Source organism: Anser brachyrhynchus (genome assembly GCF_964034855.1).
Source record: "Anser brachyrhynchus genome assembly, chromosome: 8".
Classification (NCBI taxonomy): domain Eukaryota; kingdom Metazoa; phylum Chordata; class Aves; order Anseriformes; family Anatidae; genus Anser; species Anser brachyrhynchus.
In genome coordinates this window covers 28,310,188-28,332,337 of record NC_137702.1, presented here as the reverse complement: position 1 = coordinate 28,332,337, position 22,150 = coordinate 28,310,188, and the positions used below count along the sequence as shown (strand labels likewise).

The following is a 22,150-nucleotide window of genomic DNA, read 5'->3' as shown; positions in this document are numbered from 1 at the left end:
CTTTAATCTTCATTGAATAGACAGCCAGGCTGGATAGGTTTGAACAGGAACTTTTTCCTGTTCAACCAACACCCCCCTGCTCCTTCCCCTACCTCCTCCAGCACCAAGATATTTTTCTGATGAGGAATTTTAAAACCTTTAGTCTGAAGTCAAAAGAAGGTCATCATGCTTAAAACACTAAGGAGGAAATTTCTGACATTATTAGTTTCCAAGAAGCCCATAATAGAGAACTAAACAGCTTGCGCAGAATGATACGCTGTAAGGATGACATAACCTAGGCCAAGTTAAATATAGAAGCAAGTTATTTCTTCTCTTAAGCACCAAACAAGGGAAAATCACCACTTAATCATTGGCTACTTACCTTAAAATCATGGCTCAGAAGGGAGAGTCACAACTTTTCTACTATAAATGTAACTTTGGAACAGAACGGGCATGAGTTGTCTCCTCCTCTCCCTATAATGTTGGAATAAATAAAAACTTACTGAATTTTTATAAATTTACCAAAAAAAAAAAAATTCCTCAAGGAAATAGACTAAATAAAACAAAAACAAAACAAAGATTTTTGAGCAATTTGATAAAAAGATTTCCTTTACATTTCTCATGAAATAGATCTCACAGCTGAAAAAAAAAAAAAACCACCAAACTTTTGCCATCTAGTCCACTTGCTCTATCCCATGCATTAAAGAATTTCTGTATATCTCTATCCTTACTTGAGGACTACATAGCTATTACTTACATATTTTGTATGTATTTGCACTTATTAGGTCAACATATACCTTATACTTAGCAATTTTTGTCATTCTAAAACCATAATCACATGCTGCTGTCAAGTGCATCTTATGATCTGTTTTCTCACTACGCAGCCTTTGCACACACACATAGGTCACAGAACATTAGGGACTGCTCCTGCTTGGCAGGGTTGGGGAGAGAGCATGCAACAAATGCAGAAGAGTCCTAAGCAGGTGACAGCAGGCATGGTTACATTCACATAGATTTTCAAGTAGCTCTGTAAAAATTAAGTAAGTGGAGTTTAAAACATTCCCAGCTGCTTCTGTGTAGGTGTGGCAGCATTTCTTATTTCAAAACAAGGGTTCAACATTTATTGCTGTTTTTTTTTTTTTTTTTAATGAGGCACCGGATTTTCAAAAGAAGTGAGAATGCCAAAATGTTATAGTCAAAACCCCAAAAGATTTCAACTTATAAATCCTGCCACAACACATCAACATTGTTGCCTTGATTGTGTCCATATTCCCCTAGTGGGGGAATCCAGTACTTTTTAAAGGATGCAACCAACTAAGATGAAGCTACGAAGTGACTGTGAAACAGGAACAAATAAAATTAAATACACTGCTTTTCAGATCAGTTTTTGAGCTTTTTTACAGGAATGTATTAGAAATTAATCAACCAGAGCTAATTCCAGGTTTGTGTTAAGATAAAGATTTTCACTTGTGTTCAGGGCACATATGCTCAGCCGCAACCATAAAAATCCTCTGAGATCCATAGCTCTGTTCCTGTACATACACGTAGGCAGAATCAGTCTGCTAAAGAGAAGAGTTAGGAATTCAAAAAGTCCTCAAACCACTTTGCTATCCACCAGCCTTTTTATACAAGAAGTACTAAGATGCAATGTCATCAATAACCTACCTTCTATTTCATGTACTGAGAATACTATCAACTTTAATTTGCTATCACTTGAATTCTAAGATCTTTATTCCATGGAATTCAATGAGAATTGCTTTAACATGATCTATTACGGATGAAGGCTTATGTAATAACCCAAACAATTGCTGATAAGCAATTATGCTTTAGAAAAAACTGTCTTTATCTACTCCAGTGCCCCAAAACATAACAAAAATTTCATTTTAAAACAACTAATCAAGAGCTGAGACTGGGAATGGACTATTAGGTCCTGAGTAGCAAAGACAGAAAAGGAAGTCCATGAGTCACAGCAGTAATTCCTAAAAAGAAGTAAACAAGAAAACTGTCGTTTTTTTTTTTATTTTCATTAATTTTGATATTTATTGACTTGAAAAGCTACAAAGACTGGTGAAACTGAGCACATAAATACCTTAATGCCTGCATCTCCATCTCCCACCGGAGTACTGCCTTGAAACACCACTGTTTTTCCCCAAGTCAAGAGTAGACAACTGCAAATTATGACTATACAGAAATTTGGCTTTGATGATTAGATCAAGACCAAAACAAGACTAAGAATTATTATGAGAATTCACAAAAAGAACAAATGAACAAAATATCCTGGTATTTCAACATAGGGCCTTATTTTTCCAGACAATTATCTATCCTATAGGGATTAATAAACTAGGATTTAATTAGCATAAGTAACTTGAGCATAGTTTAAAGTGATGACAACATATTAAATGATATTTTATATTTCTGTAAAATTTCCCTTTATGAATTCAAGATCCAGGCATATTTTCATGAAGCAGTTTTAGACCTCCAGATTGTTCATCACGCATTATCCACCAGGAAACTCTCTTTTCTAGTTAATGAAAAAGTGTCAGCTTATTGGCTTTCAAGCATAATACGAAGATCATGTTTTTCTTAAGGTATAACTGAAATGTGTGGGAGAAATACGTAGCTTAGTTTAGTTGGAAACTGCTCATTGGGTCCTAACTTGATTTTAAGAACCTAACAGTACCCAAAGTTTGCAAAAATCTACAATATACATCTATGAAAAATCAAACCAAATTTCTGAAGTAGAACTTTTATGAGAACATTATGACTACACTTTCAATCACATAAATAACTCCACCTTCATTGCTCCTTCCATTACTTCAGAATTCAAATCTGCATTTAGAATTTTAAAGTGGATGGAGATGCACACAGTATAGAAACCTATACTTGATGACTGAGCCAAACTCTAAGGAGAATTTGAATTCTCAGAGTACCCTTATTTATTTATTTAGGATAATAAAATATATCAGTTAGAAATAACATTATCCACCAGGAAACTCTCTTTTCTAGTTAATGAAAAAGTGTCAGCTTATTGGCTTTCAAGCATAATACGAAGATCATGTTTTTCTTAAGGTATAACTGAAATGTGTGGGAGAAATACGTAGCTTAGTTTAGTTGGAAACTGCTCATTGGGTCCTAACTTGATTTTAAGAACCTAACAGTACCCAAAGTTTGCAAAAATCTACAATATACATCTATGAAAAATCAAACCAAATTTCTGAAGTAGAACTTTTATGAGAACATTATGACTACACTTTCAATCACATAAATAACTCCACCTTCATTGCTCCTTCCATTACTTCAGAATTTAAATCTGCATTTAGAATTTTAAAGTGGATGGAGATGCACACAGTATAGAAACCTATACTTGATGACTGAGCCAAACTCTAAGGAGAATTTGAATTCTCAGAGTACCCTTATTTATTTATTTAGGATAATAAAATATATCAGTTAGAAATAACAATGTAATTAGTGTAGAAGGGGAAAAAAGCTGAATACTATAGGAACTGTATTGAATAGTATTATAATTTATGGAACTGATGGATGAAATCATACTTATTTTTAAAACTAAACCAGAGAGCAGTAAGAATTACAAAACAGAGTAAGTTAAATTCATTCAGCTTTCTAAAGAACCCTAAAACCTCGTTTCCTTTTTCTTTTCTTCTTAAGAAAAGCTGTGCAAACAAAAAGTTACATTGAAAGTCTGCAGTTTGGTCTTTCCAAGTTTTGAAATCTTGCATAGAGATTAAAAATCACTTTTGTTCTGAAGGACTTACAAAACTTCTTTTCATCAGAGTAATCAGCCCATAGCATAGTTGTAACTTTTAGTATCTCTGCTTCTGTAGCTTTGAAATGATCTAGAGATAGATCATAAAAGGACTGTTGAATACCATTCAAGAACTGTTAAAAGCAAGGCTTCTCATCTTTCAGAGAAAACAAGCACTTGGAAAAAATATCATGGATATAACCAAGTATTAGGCAACCTTCACACTTTATTGCTTATCAGTTGGAAGTCATCACCTCTCACGAATACATAGTAACTCTTAGTCTAATGCTAATAAGATATGAAATGTGCCAAATTAAAATTCTTTAGAACATTTTTTCCAAAGCACATCTGCATATCTCAGATGACCATGTCTCAAATGACTATCAGAAAAATCTTGGAGTGAGCTAACCTCGCTTTTCTCTATATCCAACCAGGTATTCAACAGACATTGTACAGGTCTTTGAAGATAGTACAGGAAATCAGATTATAAAACAAGGAAAAGCTTCCAATGTTCTACTTATTTTCTATATACCCTCATTAAAAAAGAAAAAAAAAAATTCCCAGGAACACCAGAAAAAAAAAAAAAGGATAAAAAAGTATCAGACAGCTGCAAATAAATTTTCTTGAACACGAAACAGTCATTGACAATAATAAATGTCTTCCCTGAAAACAAACAGTGGCCAGAAATGTACTGAGAATGTTCGATTAATTCACCCATTCATGGAAGGCTAGAATATGCTAAATGAACACCTATTTGTGAATGATATAGCAATAAGCTGCATTGAAAAAAAAAAAAAAAAAGTATTTCTATTCCTGTGGCACTTTTTCTTCAAAAACCGTATATGATTTGTTTCTCCTTTTTCAGTTCACAGACAGATGTCAAATATTTTTAACTTTTATTGATCTTCATCCAAAATGACTGAGTTTAAATAAAGGTCAACTAAAAAAAAAAAAAAAATCAATGAAATGAAACAAGCATTGGCACCCAAGGAATAACAAAGAGAAACACTGACTGATGAAATTTGAAAAATTAGCATCTCACTAGATTTATTTTGATTTCTAATCAATTTACTAACAATACTAAGGAATTTTAATATAGTTTACAGAGAAACATTATTCGGTGTAGGTTTCAGAGAGATGACTAGACTGATTTTATAAAACCATCTTTCCAATAGAAATGAAAAATATTCCTAACTTGCACTTTAAAACCACTATTCGTACGGACCTTTAATAATCCTTCATGAAACACAAATGACATTTTTATGTAAGGATAACAGAGCATATTTTTAAAATTAATTTCTAAAGTTACTATATAATACTATTATAAAAGTAAATTTAATATGCTTGAGTACTTGGAGAGAAAAACAACATTTGGGTTTTAGACTGTTAACAAGCCTCTTGCTCCATCAGCTCTTATTTGCAAGTCTTACATGAATCAAAACAATCAGATTTCCAAAAAAATGATGGGATCACACTTCCTGAAATTTGACTTAATGTTCTGAGCATCTCCTACACCTTTGATAAACTCTGGAAAGAGCTTTTACAAATTGATAATTTCAATTTAATGCCAGCCTAAGAACTGTCACACTAAATTTACATTACATTTGTGGGTATGCTGTTGCAGCTGTAGCATACCAAACACCAATGTTGCAAACACTGCAGGGTCAAGTTCCTTCAGGACTATTTCAGTCAGAAAATACTATGCCTCTCCAAATCCATCACATTTGCAAGCATAGTTTTCTTATCTTTCTCAGTTTGAACCAGACTTAATGTTGACACCAACACACCTTTTCAAAATCAATACTATTAGTTCTAATTGTGCTGCCACAGGATCAGTCTCAGACTACTATTTCTAAGAAGTGTCCATCTTACCGCTATAAAACAACTAATACATATATGCTCTATAGTACAAACTTATTCTTTTTGTACCGTGAATTCAGGTAGGACAGAGCTGATAAGCACCAGATATAATAAAAGATTCTGATAAAACAATGGATTAAATTTCCATACGTAGCTAGAATCCAGGCCCCTGAACATGGTGCCAAGGCTCCCAGTGGAGACTGACGGAAGGGTATGGCAGAATTCTCTTTTGACTGCTGAGCTACCTTACCATTGTGTATAGTTGGGTAACCACCAGATAAAGACGGGGTGAGCTGAACCATCATTTATCAGCAGTCCTGGCTATCAGGGGAGGTCCTAGTCGACTGGCAGCTAGTAAACGTGACAAGAAGGGCTGGAGGGTAGACCCGGAGAACTATAGGCCTGTTAGTTTGACCTCCGTGCCAGGGAAGCTCATGGAGCAGATTATCTTGAGTGTCATCACGCGGCACTTACAGGGTACCAAGGCGATCAGGCCCAGTCAGCATGGGTTTATGAAAGGCAGGTCCTGCTTGACGAAACTGATCTCCTTCTATGACAAAGTGACACGCTTAGTGGATGATGGAAAGGCTGTGGATGTGGTCTACCTTGACTTCAGTAAGGCTTTTGACACTGTTTCCCACAACATTCTCCTCGAGAAACTGGCTGCTCGTGGCTTGGACTGGCGTACGCTTCGTTGGGTTAAAAACTGGCTTGATAGCCAGGCCCAAAGAGTTGTGGTGAATGGAGTCAAACCCAGTTGGAGGCCGGTTACTGGTGGAGTCCCCCAGGGCTCACTACTGGGGCCAGTTCTCTTTAATATCTTTATCGATGATCTGGATGAGGGGATTGAGTGCACCCTCAGTAAGTTTGCAGATGACACCAAGTTAGGTGCGTGTGTCGATCTGCTCGAGGGAAGGAAGGCTCTGCAGGAGGATCTGGATAGGCTGGACCGATGGGCTGAGGTCAACTGCATGAAGTTCAACAAGGCCAAGTGCCGGGTCCTGCACCTGGGGAGCAACAACCCCAAGCAGCGCTACAGGCTGGGAGATGAGTGGTTGGAAAGCTGTCTGGCGGAGAAGGACCTGGGAGTACTGGTTGATAGTCGGCTGAATATGAGCCAGCAGTGTGCTCAGGTGGCCAAGAAGGCCAACAGCATCCTGGCTTGCATAAGAAGCAGTGTGGCCAGCAGGTCTAAGGAAGTGATTGTGCCCCTGTACTCGTCTCTGGTGAGGCCGCATCTCGAGTACTGTGTTCAGTTTTGGGCCCCTCGCTACAAGAAGGACATGGAGGTGCTCGAGAGAGTCCAGAGAAGGGCAACGAAGCTGGTGAGGGGTCTGGAGAACAAGTCTTACGAGGAGCGGCTGAGGGAGCTGGGCTTGTTCAGCCTGGAGAAGAGGAGGCTCACGGGCGACCTTTTTGCTCTCTACAGGTACCTTAAAGGAGGCTGTAGCGAGGTAGGGGTTGGTCTATTCTCCCACGTGCCTGGTGACAGGACAAGGGGGAATGGGTGAAAGTTGCGCCAGGGGAGGTTTAGGTTGGATATTAGGAAGAACTTCTTTACTGAAAGGGTTGTTAGGCATTGGAATGGGCTGCCCAGGGAAGTGGTTGAGTCACCATCCCTGGAGGTCTTTAAAAGACGTTTAGATGTAGCCCTTAGTGATATGGTTTAGTGTAGGACTTGTTAGTGTTAGGTCAGAGGTTGGACTAGGTGATCTTGGAGGTCTCTTCCAACCTAGACCATTCCGTGATTCTGTGAACCATCCCACCTCTGAAGTATGAGGTAATGCCTGTCAACATTAGCTCTGCAAGCCTATGTTTCCTCAAAAAAAAATGTTCCTTTTGAAAGATGGAAGGAAGAACCATTTCAGCTGACAGTATAACTATTAAGTTAAAACACCCACAGAGGAAATAGCAGAACCAGGAATCACTTCCTCTGTTTTTCTAAGATACAAAAGCAAATATTCTCCCATTTTCTAGTATATTTGCATGAGTGTGACTCAAAGTTATTCTGTTGAACCCAAAACCAAGATGACAAGCCAATATAAAACCATATTCATATACTGAAATACATTCAATTTGACATGCAGGGTTAGTTTGTTCTTGTAGTTTTGCTTGGGTGATTATAGAAAAATAGGAGAAAGACTCAATACATGTATGCCTTTTTTCTCCACAAATCCTCTGCCATAGCAAGTGTGAAAAATATCTATTGAATCTCTCCTGCATTAGCCACAAAACATATTGAATCTCCTTTGCAGGTGAGTGGTCCTAAAGGACCACATCCAAATGGAGCATGTTATAGTCAGTTCCTTAATATTGCATCAGAGTTAAGCCTGGTTTTAAGGGATGCTAGTTTTGGTTTCTCACTGGCACAGGTTCTCACACTCAGACTGTTAGACTGGACGATTTCTCTGTCATTATCTACGTGTCCTCCCTAAAGCCAACGTCAACCTTTCTCTCCAACCCAGTACAAGACTGGTGTGGCCCAGTAGGTATGACTTTTTCTGTTGCCAGTGGAAGGCCATAGGTTTGCTTTGCCCTGGCAGAGCAGGGCCCCAGGAGCTCCCTGGGCTGGCGTTGGCTGGAGCTGCTCAGTGCTGGTTCTGTGGTTTCACCTGGCACGGCTCAGCTGGCCACGGTGCGACCACGCTGCTGGCACCTGCAGGAGCTGCCCTGGCAGCCACATTAAAGCTGTTTACATAGCTGGCAATTGCAAACTGCATTGCTTACCAAGTATTTGGGAATATGGAATTAAATTGTCACTCGAATGATTGACCTATGATTTTACCTTTAATTGAATACACCCTAATTTCCTTCATGTGAACTTAAAATACAGCTTACTTCCAAATGACTCAAAAGCCCTGTTCTGTTAATTAAGAGCTACGGACCAACACGATCTATTAACTGAGGACTGGACAATTAGCTTTACGTTATTATAGGAACGGAACTGTGTTAAATGAGCAAGAAGAGTATGTACTTTGTGGTGCCTTGACACACCAATCTATTTCAGTGATCCTGGTGTAATAGCGCTTGCAGAGAATTTACTGTAGATTTATGTTGGTGTTAATTAAGATCAGAATTTGGACTTTCAGGTTTAATCTACTTTGTTTTGTATACATATTTCATTATAACTGAGCAAAAAACTATTATTCAAATATTTCTATTATATAGCAGGGATTAAAATGCTTGGCGTTTAGTTACAGATTTTAGTATGTTGCATTCTGCTGAAAATATTAAATGATGATTTTATATTTTATTCATGCTCACACTTGAGAAAAACTGTATGTCCAAAAAAGAGAAGGACAGTTTAGAGAGGGGCAATTTCTCACTCTAATTTAGCCTGGGTACTTGGTTTCATTTCCCTGAGCCTGATCCTATGCCTACTAACACAAACTGATCATCCTTGAAAGTAGAACTAATGAGATCTTTTCTATGTTTAAAAACGTTACACAAATATTTCACTTTTTCTTTTTCCTTCCCCTTGGAAGCTAAAAATCAAATTGTTGTCATGACTGCTAAGTGAATTGAAGCTTAGATAACAAAATAAAGTTTTAGCTACCTAAGATTTAGTGTTTTAAAAGCAATTTTGGCACGTTAGAATTTGAATTAGTGAATTGCAATATCTAGTTTTTAAAATCATATCTTATTAATGTTGTTGTAGAATTTTTCTGCTACCACTAAGATCTTTCTGGTATAGGATAAATTCAAATTCACTTTCCAGCTACAGTCCATCAATCTGAAAAAGCCAGGATATTTATGAAAGTAGCTCATCATCTGAGAAAGCATAGGCATGGCATGTTTCATTTCAAACTACTGCAAGGTTCTATCAAGTATTCCTGACTTAAAATATAGTGGCTTAAATAAAGATAAGGATAGCATAAACAATTCTTCTATCCATTTGCAGCCTCTAAGAAATGTAGTTGTTACTTCCTGGACAGATCTTTAGCTGGTTTTGATCGTAACTACTGAGTACATCACAAAAATCAGGACCTTGGTCCTGCCTACATCTAATATCACAGTCTGGGGAGACTGCTCAGAGGCGCACAGTGGCAGCACTGCAACTCAGTATTCCTAGCAGGTACCAGCTCCCAGATTCTCAGTTGTCGACAAAGAAAGAAGAAAGGATAACCAGTACCCAAGATTAAACTAAACACCACTACTGGCAACACACACAAACCAGCAGATCTTGAAAAATTATGAGATCCAGCATCTTCAAGCCCTATCTTTCTTAAAGATGCATTGCTGCCTTGGATGTGCACTTACTATTGTCTCTTCCCACAATATCACCTTAGTACAGAGCACTTCTCTGGGCCCATCGCCTCTGCTGGCGGTGCCCTGCCACGCACTGCCAAACAGCAGGAGTTTCCTCCCAGCTAGTGGGTGACTGAGGGAATTGTTAGTGCTTAGGAAAGGTTATGCCTCCAATTCTTTTGGTCCATACTCTGTTCTCTACAGCACTTTCTCAGACTATTCTGTACCATGAAATGCTGAGCAGCATAAAAAGTATCCTAAACAGTACATAATCATTCTTGCAGTGTTGTATTGCTGAACTGAGCAGAGTCCAAACAGTCTGTGCACATTAGTCAAGCAATGTTGCTGAAACTGGAAAAAAGGGATTTTATTTCTTCTTAGAAAAATATGTGTGGACAGCTCAGAAAGTTAACTCGCAGTACAGATACAGTTAGAAATGACACCACCACAAGTATTCACATTTGCCTGTACAGGGAAAAGGTTTAGACTAAACTCATTCAGTTGTAAACGTGGAAACTCTCTTTTCTGTCAGGATACTAGTAGAGCCAAGTATATGTTATTTCCAAAAGCTCCAAGCACAAATAAGGTCCCTTGACTTAGAATGATCCTTTTTTACACGATGTGGCAGACAAAGGTCCTGCCTCTTTTGCAAGTCACACCCTTGCAGGTATTGCAGTGAACAGTCATTGCCCATTCATCACCTGGTCATTAGCATGACCTATCAGAAAGACTTGGCACCTGTGAATCATCTCTTAATTAAGAATCATTTCTTCATTTTCTTTAATGTATCTCTTGCAGTCAGCAATCAGCCCCAAAATAGACACCTTCTCTCAATCCTGTTTTCCAACATGACAGTGTTGCTGTTAATTTCCCTTTTCTCTCTCAATCTGCCTTCAAGAACTCCCTGCTGCTTTCCCTCATAAGCACGTACATTTTTCATCAATAGCTGACTCGCATGCTTGTTTTCTCAGTCTCCGGACCACACAGGTCAGCCTCAGTTCAACTCTGACACCTTCTGTTCTGTACAAAACTCATTAGAATGCTCAGCTAACTTTGACATAAGTGCGCATATCCTTGCACACCCAATAGCAAATGAAAAGGATCAAAATGCCCCTCCTCATTCCTAACGATACAATGGTCAGTGTATTTCCCAATCTTCTAATTAGTGCTACTGAGGTTTCAGAAACATGTAGCAGCACAGACAGTCCAAGGAGTCATTTGTTGTTTGTCATCCCTGCCACAGCACAGTATTTCTTTGTGCCAGTCCAATGGTTTGTGCTCCACACTGCAAAACTGGAGACTTAAAGGGTTTTCAACAGCCCCTTTTTTCTGTCCAGTGTTTTTTGTGTGGTTGGTTGGTTGTTGTTTAATTTCAAAACCATAGCTGTTCCTTGCCCCTCTTCTCAGTATGGTTCCACAGCCGATGGGGTATCACAGAGATGTGAACAAGCAGAGAGAAACAGGGGAAGGACAGAAAGGAAGATGCTCAGTTCCGTGTTGCTGCCCAGTGTTTCCAGCTACAGCCCAGGGCATGAGCAGCATGCAGCCAGCCTTGACTATAGGAACAAGACATTATACTTCACACACAGAATATTAAAAAAAAGCCATCTGGATATTGGCTTATACATTTTAGGGTACTTCTGACGTTTTAAAGTATACCAGGTGGTAAAAGGCCTACCAAGGTCAAGCCTGCAGAACAGCAACTTCCCACCACACATCCCTAACACTCAGTTACGGTCCTCCCTCACCAGCTGAGGACTTCCACACCCTAGGAAACTCTTGGGACAATGGATCAGTTTTGAGACCCTACTCATGCATTAACTGACAAGGTTACATAGCAGAATATGAAATGAAAGTCCATCTGCACATCTCTATCAAAGCCAAGAGGACTCCTGTGTCACAAGTGATTATTTAAATGCCTCAACTCTAACAGGTGAAGCACTGTGAACGTAATTTCCCCTTTAAAATCAGGCTTGTTTTGCATATTAACTGAAGTGGTAAAAATCAAATAGAAAACCAAAAACTGACAAAATAATACTGGACTCAAAACTTAAAACTATTGTAAATAAATGGGGGGGGGGGGGGGGGGGGGGAGTTGCTTTATTTTGTTTTTCCCAAGGAGATGAAAAGGAAAATTAAATCTAGGCAAATGTGACCAGCTTCCAACAACAACAACAAAAATATATTGTTCCCTCTTCTGTTACTGTGTATTAAGGATATGTATGACTTTATGGAATTACTCCAGCAAGCTGTGAATGATGATGCATGAAATGAAAAATCCCAGTCCAGTGCACAGAAAGAATACAGAGAACAGTAGGCTGTCAACAATACAGCTTGTAGAGCTGGATGGTTATACACCACATCTTTGTTGAATGCAACTATTTTGAATTCAGTGACAAGGCACATGTAAATAGAGGAGCACCTCCAGGTACCTCCTGGACAAATAGATTCCAATTCTGCAAGACAGCACTGAATAATTACCAAAAAAAAAAAAAAAAAGGAAAGAAAGTTTTGAATTAATCTAATTGAGTAATATTTTCTGTTTCAGTTGCAGGCAGTTCTACATACAGTCAATTGGAAGCTTTCCAAAATGATGTATGGCATTTTTCCATTATAATATTGATCAGAACAAAATATGTATTTATCACCTATATTCCACACGTCTCTATTTCACTCATCTATTTGATTGGAAGAACAGGCAAATTCCAGATGGAGACAAATGAATCAACTCTCTTTGCAAACCTCCAGCCACTGACTACAGTCTCTTACATGATACAAAGACCAATATTGTACAAAAATTCAGTTCATAAAGAAGATTAAAATAGAACATGTTACAGACAAACTAAAAATAAATAAATAAATCTTTGGATGAACTATGGGAACAGAAGCTTCAAATCCCAAGAAACTACCACACATTCACTCCTGCAAGTCAAATTTTCAAGAAAATTATATATGACTAAACACTTGCAAAAAACAAGACAGGTTGTTTTGCATGCGTTCAATTAAACCAAAAAGACAAACAAAGAGAAATCCACCAATGCCTACAGAAGATGACAGACTGCAAAGCAAAGACACCAAACAAGGCACAACAGATTTGTCTTCCCTTTGACTTCTTTGATGTATAATGTATTCTAGAGTTACAGCTGATTCCCTGCTACCATGGGAATTCATGCCTTCTGTACAGCTGGTCTGTATGTAAGCTACTGAGAAGGATAACATGAAGACTCTGTATATCCATGCTATAGGTACATCTGAGAGCGCTGGAGTTTGAATCTCCATGTGTTTACGTGCAGGTTTACAGGAACCTTTTCCTACACACGGGAAAGCTCAGACTACACACTGTTTCCCTTTAGAAGGAAAATCAACTCTCTTGCATGCGAGCATTCACAAATAAGACAGTCTTCCGTAAGTCTTGAAACAATATAAGCTAAGTACAATCATGGACACTATGAAGGTGCAATGCACACAAATGTTACTACAGATCCAGCTATCTTGCATACAGGAGCATAAAGCTAATCAGTAGCACATTCAGCGAACAAACCTCTGCTGGTAACATGTAACAAGACACAGATAAATAGCACTGCTTGAAATGCCAGGCAGATCATTTTCACTAAAACAAATGTTTCCCATTATTTCCATGCAGTATGCAAAAAAACATTTGAAGTAGTTTCATAAATAAATAAATAAATAAATAGAATTCTTAGCCTACATTAGAAGAAGAGCACAGATAAGAGTAATGAAAAAGGGGTCTAACTTCTAAAATTGTTTGTTTCTTTATTATGTATAATAAACAGTTTTTGAAATTGCCACACCATTTTTGCTGTGCTTGCAGATCAGATAATGTATCATCGCTCAGGTAATTTGCTAGCAAAGTTCAAAGACACAAGACTCAGTTTCTACTAGTCTGGTTTGAACTTTGTGCAATGAAGAAAAAAACAGAAACAAATGAACAACAAAAAACCCAAGCATCTCATTATCAGTTACAGGTCCCATTTAAGACAAAACCTGGATGAAAAACAAGCCCAAAGTCATTGAAAAGCCACATATTTAATCAAACAAGTTCTGGGCTGGAATCTAAGAATATTGTTAAGCAGAATTTTTGTTACCTAAAATGCATCAGTATGTTACTCGTAAATAAATCTTACTATATCAAATCTGATCCCATTAAAAATATTTATATAGTATTTTAATAATGCCCCTTTCTTTCTTGGTTAAGATTGATGAGGAAGTACTGTATGATGGTTATGAATATTACTCTGCATCTCCCTTCAGGCTGCTTTGATATTATCCACTAGTCTGTTTTGACAGACCTGTTGAAGATGTTAGAATAGGACCTGAAGTTGAAACACTTGATGCTTTTTTTTTTCCTTCAAAAAGCTGCAACAGAGGCAGCTTTTGCTAAAAGTCTTACCAAAAGAGAGAAATGGATACCGCCTACAAATTTTTCTAGTCACTTAGATTTCAATTAAGTATTATATTACTAAATGCATACAAGATAAGCACAGGAGAGAAATACATGGTTTCCTACTCTCCCATTCACTCTACTGGGACTTAAAGAGACCTATCTAGGGCCAAAGTGAACAAGACTTGAAATACATGCTTAAAACATTTTGTGCACTTGGTAGAATGACCTTTTATAAAAATGTAGAAATACAAGTGACAACAGTCTACTGCTCCTTCCACCAACTCCTCCACCCTTGAGAGAGGATTATGTTTGATTTCAGCTTAGCATTGAGAAAGTAAAAGGGCAAGTCTTGGATACCCATTCAATGTGTAATTAGTATTAGAAAATTTAATTGAAGCGGGGTAACTGAAGCATTAAAAAACTGCTAGCAAAGATTTATTATTTTTTTAATCACTTCACCAAAAGTAACTGTAATTCATAATTTAGGCCTTAGTTGATACTTATTTCTGCGTAAGGATTCAAATGTGTTCTCTGAAAGCACTCTCTCTGAAGTTATACTTAATTGCTTTCTTTCCCAAACTAGCATTGCCTGGTGCCACTGACACAGACTGGGTTAGACTGATCATTTATCCAAGCCATGTAGCAGAGAAAGTAAAGCTACAAACTATAACCAAGCTGAATGGCCAATCCTGCCTACAATTTTATTAAAACATCATGATGAAAGTTGCATGAATTCCCTCCCTTCAATATTGAGAAGTCTTATGTTCAGCAAAGAAATGCAATTCTCCTGAGTAAAGTTTACAGAAAAAAAAGCAAATGTGGTACATGGAGGCTAGGATTTTCCTCTAGCATGCTGTAGTCCAGCAAAAAATCAATCCAGAGCTTCAACTTTGATCTGTTTTTGTTGCATCTTCCAACTTTCTAATCCATCACAGAAAAGTATTATTTGTGTTTTTTTGTTTTGTTTTGTTTTGAGCTTAATGTGGTTCATATTATATAAGTTTTCACTAGTGAGCTTTTAGAGAGTTTTAGTGTTAGTACCTTTAATTGTAATTTGTGAAATTTCAGAGTTACTGACAGAAAGCCATTTTTCATCTTAACAGAATCCTCAGGATTTTGGTTAATTTTTTTATCAATCAATATAGCTTTTTAGTATTTTATATTCAACATATAAAATTGAAAAAAAAAGAAATACTGTTCCAACAGTCTTGCAAGAGAATACAATTTTAGTAAACCTAAACATTAAAATGGAAAATCGTGTGAGAGAGTAAAATTTTACAATTTTCATAGCTATTTATTTTTCAAGAAGGAAAAGGTACCAACTAGAAAGTTTAGAAATACCATATATGAAAAGTTTTAATTTAATACTTTTAAACTAATACAGCATTTATACTGCAATAGAAATGTGCCACCAAAAAAAAAAAAAGACTTAAATGAACAAATAAATATAGGTAAAATATGTCTAGCAATGAGAAATCAGCAAGTCTGATTTCAAGTACTCTCCCAGATATGGATGTTAGCCAAATACCAAATTGAATGGTGTGCTACCTTTCATAATGCTCCTCCTGACATAGCCTGGCATGTATAAACATTTTTTTCTAAGAAGCTTCATTTCTAAAAGATGCATGGATAGCTGAGATTTCTGATATTTTGACATTGTTAATACATAGATAATCGCTATGATAAAACCCTAAAGACATCAAAGAATTTAGAGCAGCATAACTTGAAGACCTAGCAGGCTTGCCTTTCCAAAGAGAAATCCTGGGCATGGTAAAGTCAGCATGACAAGCATCCAGAAGATCTGAATTTCATCCTTACTGCTTGAAAGTTTTGCAATACTGAGCATCCAAAGCATGATATTTTTTATTTTCAAAATTAAATCAGTCACTACAATCAATTTAAGAAAAACATAGGTTTTTGTTGTTGTTGTTTGTTTGTTTGGATTTGTTTTTTTTCACGACACTTATCTTCGGACTTTTTCCAGACTTTTACTGAGACACCAGTCTTTCCACTGTCTTGTTACAGTTGTGGATCAAGTCTTCTGAGACCTAAGTATTATTGTAGTGCAACTAAAATGCATGACCTATGAATACCATAATATCACCAAAATATGTAGGAACTGTTTAGAGTAACTCTGCAATACCTAACAAGTGATACAAATTCATTTTCAGCATAAAAGAATTCAGAACACAACTGCAGCTCTCAGAAGTTAAGATGTTAAACAGAAGTGGAGTGCAGAAAATATTCTGGAAATATTTATCACTATCTCTAAGGTAAAGAGAATAGGACAGTGAAATTAAGTCATAAGAACAGGTCACAGCCAATAGATTGAGAAGAATTCTACAAGAGGGAGTCAAATGGAAAGATCAAGCTGTTGTTTAGTAAACACAGAATAACCAACGAGGGAAATATATTAAATTTGAAATGTCACCATTTTCAGTGTCTGAATCACCTCCCAATCCCACAAATACAATCTCCTCAAAAAGGCTAAATAAATTAGAAATCTGAACTAATAAAATCTTCTATGGTATATTGATGTATTCATTTATTTTCACCTAACTGAAAATTTTGAACCACAGTTTACCACAGATAAACTGAATGATGCTGAACATCACAGAATATTCAGAGATGATTATTCAAGTTTCTAAAGGATGCTTTTTAACTTCTAAGGTAGATTCCATATAGATCTCTTAAATTGTAGACAGGTTAGAAGTGTACCAACTGAGCATATTTCCCAGACCACTACAAATTTCATACTTGAACTATATATAACTAGCATCAATACAAAGTCTTATTTTGTATTATTGACATTTGGTGTGCATAAGCATCGAAAAAATGCCCAGTTTAACATAGTTTCCTTTTTAGATATTTATTCTTCCACGTCTCAGCAAGCTGTATATCCACTGTTGGCTCTCTTAATAGCAGTGGCTGGATTACACCCTGCAGGTTTATCATCTCCATCTATCATTTGTTCTCCCAGGAAACAAAATACTATATTGTCGCACTGATACAAGAAAGAATCATACCTCCGTGTCAGTTTACAGCTTGTCTTTGAAGGCAACACCACATTAACAAGTCAACAACACTCAGCACATGTACAACTGTAAATGAGAAAAACAACTGTTAGTGTGCAGCCTTTTTCCTACAGAAAGGGATCTTTCAGCTTTTAACTTCCCACTCAGCAGAGATAATAAGACCTTAAAATAACTCTACTAAAGCTATCTACAAAAGCAGTTCCTGACCAGCTTCAGGAGTCATTTTAGTACAAGAAAGGATAAATTATTTGAAAGAGAACTAGTCTGCCTCATTCCAAAACAATGCACAAGAAATAACAAGTTGTCATTATGGGTGTATATACATTGAAACGCATAAATTTCTCTGTAAGTTCCCCTTTGCCCAATTTGAACTTTCATATGTTACACAAAAAGATTGACAAAAATATAATAAAAATAAAAAACACAATTTGCTTATTTTGGAAATAAAGTTTGAAGAAGAAGAAAATCTTGCACCAAACCTCAGTAGATGAGATGAGTAGCCTCAGGTGAGATGGCTACCTGTTATTAGTAATTAACCTAACAGTGTATATTGTTGCATAACATAATGTACACACACACACAGAATGATTAATCTCTATGCACATCCCTATATATTTTAACTTTAAACCCAACATTTCATTAAGCATAGAAGACAGTGAGAATGATCGTTCCAAAGTCTTAGAAAAACAAAGGCAAAGGTTGACCAAACACTATCACTGAACTGTCAGTGCCAGGCTTGGATATGTCCACAGATCTCACTGAGGAGCTGGTCAGCTACACACTGCACTACCATGCACAGAAGAGAGCAAAGCAGCACAGAATTTACCTTGTTCTCATCCAGACGAGAAACATTTGATAACTGATGGAAAAATTACAGACGATCAACCACAACTTAGTAGTTTTACAGTCAGAAGGGCAGGTTTATGCTGTATTCATAAAAGGTCTGGCATGCCCTGGCTCCAGCTCAAGTTATGCAAATCCCGGAAGATGGATCTGCAGAGGTTTTGTGCAAATTTCACTGGAATTCAAGTTTGTGTAATTCCAAGCTCTGCTCACTGAGCTCTGTTTTCTGCTTGTTGGAACTGGCTGAGTGGTTCATAGCAAAGAATTTCTTCACAGGCATGGTTACTTAATTTCCTTGGGTACTTAGAATTTATACATAAATTTTTACCATAGGCACACATGTTTACTTATATACCACATACATGCATGCAAAGGCAAAACTGTGAGCATTTAATATTATCAATATTTACAGGAACCCAGGTAATTCACAGGAAACTAGTTTTTTTTTTTGCTACTGATGAAAAAGGCATGCCAAAGTTTGTGCTCCAAGCATTGATCTTCTTAGAATTACTGCCATGAACACTTGCATACAGGAATTTAAAATACCAGAATTCTGTCAACCATGCGACTGAAAAAATAGATTTCCATCAACAGCTGAACTTAATTTTTACATTGATTTCAGCTACATAACATGACATAATCTTCACACTGCTTTAGCTAACATATCTATTCACACTTGTGGTCAATCCAATGACACTGTCAGTCCACACAAACCAGCTGTGACTGAGCTGCACCATGTCCAAAACCTTCCCAACCTACTGGCAATGGGGTAACTTGTAAATTGCAAGCCCAAGAGCCCTTGCAACAGGTGGCAAAATTCGCTCCCTTGGTAGCCTGACGTGCTAATTCCAATTTCAGACAAGTCTGGGGAGAAAATCACTGAGTAGCATCCATGTTGAAAGTATTCCCTCCAGCAAGAAGTTGGTGTTACCGTCTGTGATGAAAACACAGGTGAAGCCATAGGGATGAGTAAAGTTGAGAACAAAGAGTAGACAGAAAAGTTTTTGGTTTGGGTTTTCTGGTTTTGCTTTCTGTGTTTAAACAGGACTATTAACTCTAATATGTCTGATGCTTTGATCTTCCTTTTGCTCTTCCCTGAACAAACAATAAAAATGCACTTCCTTAGAAGAACGTACTCTCACTGGAGCTAGAGTATATTTTGTCCCTTTTGGGCCTTGGCTGAGGAGCAGAAGTTTGTGAGCTGACATCTTAACAGTGCAACTTCACACTAAATAAACTACTTGTCAAAAGAATGCTGAAAATTAATGCAGCAGGTAACCAATAAACTTGGGAAATGCTTCAGCTGGAGATTAAATATGCCAGTTGCAACTCCCTGTGAGCCACTGGCAGAATATTTGAGCCCTGCGAAGTTTTGAAGTCAGCAGGAAACAGGAATCCACCTAGCACATACACAGCACATTACCCTGACTATTAGCACAACAGCAGGGATAAAAAGAACAACAAAACACTCAAAATCTGCCTCAGTGTCCCTCCAGCAGGTTGACTACTACATTAGGTTACTACCCATTTTGGAGTAGTGCTTGTACAAAAGAGACTTGCTCTGTAGCTCCCAGGGCCACAGATATGTATTTGTTTTGAAGCAATGGCTGAAAATAAAGATCCTTAGAATCTTACTTTGATAGTTCTAGTGTCTGCTCTTTTTGCTGTTGTAGTGTTTTTTTTTTGTTTGTTTTTGTGTTTGTTTGTTTGTTTGTTTTTCCCCACTTTCCAGGGCATTTTAGAGTGGTTGTGTTCCTGCAAAATGTTTGAGATTTGCAAAGTGTTAGGGAAAAAAAAAATCTTCAACTTGCACAATATTTTTAGTTCCACAACAATAGTTCCAACGATAATATTGAACTATATGTTCCATAACATGTTTGAGTATAGCAACTTAATTAAGAAACTAATCTTGCTTCAGTCATTCAGATATGTACTAAAACTGGAACGACAAATCATCTAACCAGGAATGAATAGCTGGAGAAAAAAAAAAAAAAAAAAAGAAGAGACGTTTTACATATAAAAGACATCCCAGGCAACAGGGGCAATTCTCTGTAGAACACAGTGACTGTTGGCAATTTCACCTAGAATGGTTCTTTGAACATCAGTCCACAATGTGATTGTAATATAGGATTTTCTAGTTAATATGGTTCATTTTTTCCTCCTTAATTCTTCCGTAGGTATGTTTCCAACTGACTTTTAGATAGAATCTGACTGCCTCAAGGGAGAGTTTTCTCACTTACACAGCTCTTCATTTCTGCCATATTTTTAGCTTTTCTGTAAAGATTATGTCTGCAAATATCATGTCCTTTATACTGCACAATGAACAACTTCTGAAAGGAAAATGGCGAAACGGAAACATATTTCATACAGATCCAAATTTAACAAGGTATTTTAGGGAAAGAAGTCTTTATTTATTTATTTATTTATTTATTTATTTTTAAGGAATACTCAATTTACAATTTTTCTTTGGGAATACAGGGAAAACAGCAAAAGGCTATCCTGGCAACTTCAAATTACATCACAGTTAGGGCAAGAAGAGTTCTTCAAGAATCCAGGAACGTTCCCTACCCTTTGATTACGAAACCTCATTATGCTATAGTAAGAAAATGAATTTATATTAGGAGGCTGTAATAGTCTGAGAGCCATGGAATTTGGTTCAGTTAATGATGGCCTTTATAAAGACAGAAAACCAAGTTCCACTAAATAAAGAGTCTGGAATTGTGATCCAAGGTGAAAACAATATGGTCTTACAACAAGATTTGCATGTAAATCTCATTATAAAACCCACTAGTATTAATTATCTTTTTTGTTGTTGTTGTTAATTTTATTTTCCTTTTTAACATAAATACTGCAAACAGTCTTCAAAAATTAACTGCAGTCAAGATACGAAGCATTTTTCACTTGTAAAGATTCTCAGCTATTAATTCTGTTTATTTTTATTTGTTTGCATAGAAATGCTACCTCAAACTGATTTTAACAGAGTTTAAGTTAAAACGTATTAGAAAAAAAAAAAAGACTACAGAAAATTTGTGTATTTGCCTATATAAAAAAGTATTACGTTTTATCATTGTTTTGAATCAACATTAATGAAAGGCAGGATATTTGACAGAGAAATTCTACTTTATTATAAACACTGCTCCAAATTTTTAACAACTCTTTGCAGATCTTGGTAGCTATATGCACTGTATATTTTGTTTTCAATGGACTAGTATTTGTGTTTCATTGACATAGCTGAAAAGGTCTTTCCTTTATTTCCCTTTAAACTGTCAATGTAGTCCACACACTTGATCTGAAAAAAAGTCTCTATTTTACCCTGAGCAAGAAGCTGCTGGGACAGAATGCATAGACAGGAAGGCAGGAAGTTTTGAAAAGGTTTTCCTTTTCAAAGGAAAACTATCAAACACATACTGAAATGACATTTCACCAAAAGACACTAAAAATTGTTTTCAACTAGTATCAATTTGTTTAAACACATCACCAGAATGCAGGTTTAAAGTTACAGTTATGTAGTACAAGTGCTCACAAGAAACATTTTCAATTCCTTGTGTTTCTGGCTAAGTTACATGTCACATCCATTTACAAAATGTAAGTCTTCCATCTTGTCACACAAAGCAGGACAGAATGACCTTTTAAAATCAGCTTTCCCAAAACAAAAAGAACATAGCAGTGACCTTGCATTATTTAACCTATTTTGCCATTCACTGGATAAAAATTAGCACTCCAGGGTATCAATTCTGAGAGTCTAAAGTGCTAATGCTTGCCATTGCCAATCGAGAAAAAGGAACTCCTTATAGTCTACCTTCATTAGGAAATCCTAACAGATCTTCTGTTTCTGAAATAAGACACATTAATTCCTGCAGAGGTACATACAGTATTTCACAAAATAGCCTCACAAGGATGCATAGTACATAATACAAAGAAGGTCCATCAACTTAAAACAAAATTCATTCACAGTAAATTTTTGTGTGTCTGATCACTAGAGAGTGCACATTTTTTTTCCTTTTGCTACATAAAAGG

At 36.8% G+C, this 22,150-nt stretch overlaps 1 protein-coding gene across 4 annotated transcripts in view; it reads right to left on the bottom strand.

Annotated features, from left to right (window-relative positions):
• Positions 1 to 22,150, bottom strand: part of LOC308199452 (uncharacterized protein) — a 490,488-nt gene that overhangs the window by 288,143 nt on the left and 180,195 nt on the right. The window contains exon 3 of one of the 4 annotated variants that reach the window (XM_080603633.1): positions 17,282 to 17,356. The exons of the other annotated variants lie outside the window; for them this stretch is intronic. The gene's annotated coding sequence lies outside the window, so the exon portion shown is untranslated. The remainder of the gene's footprint in view (positions 1 to 17,281; positions 17,357 to 22,150) is intronic. 4 annotated transcript variants of the gene reach the window in all.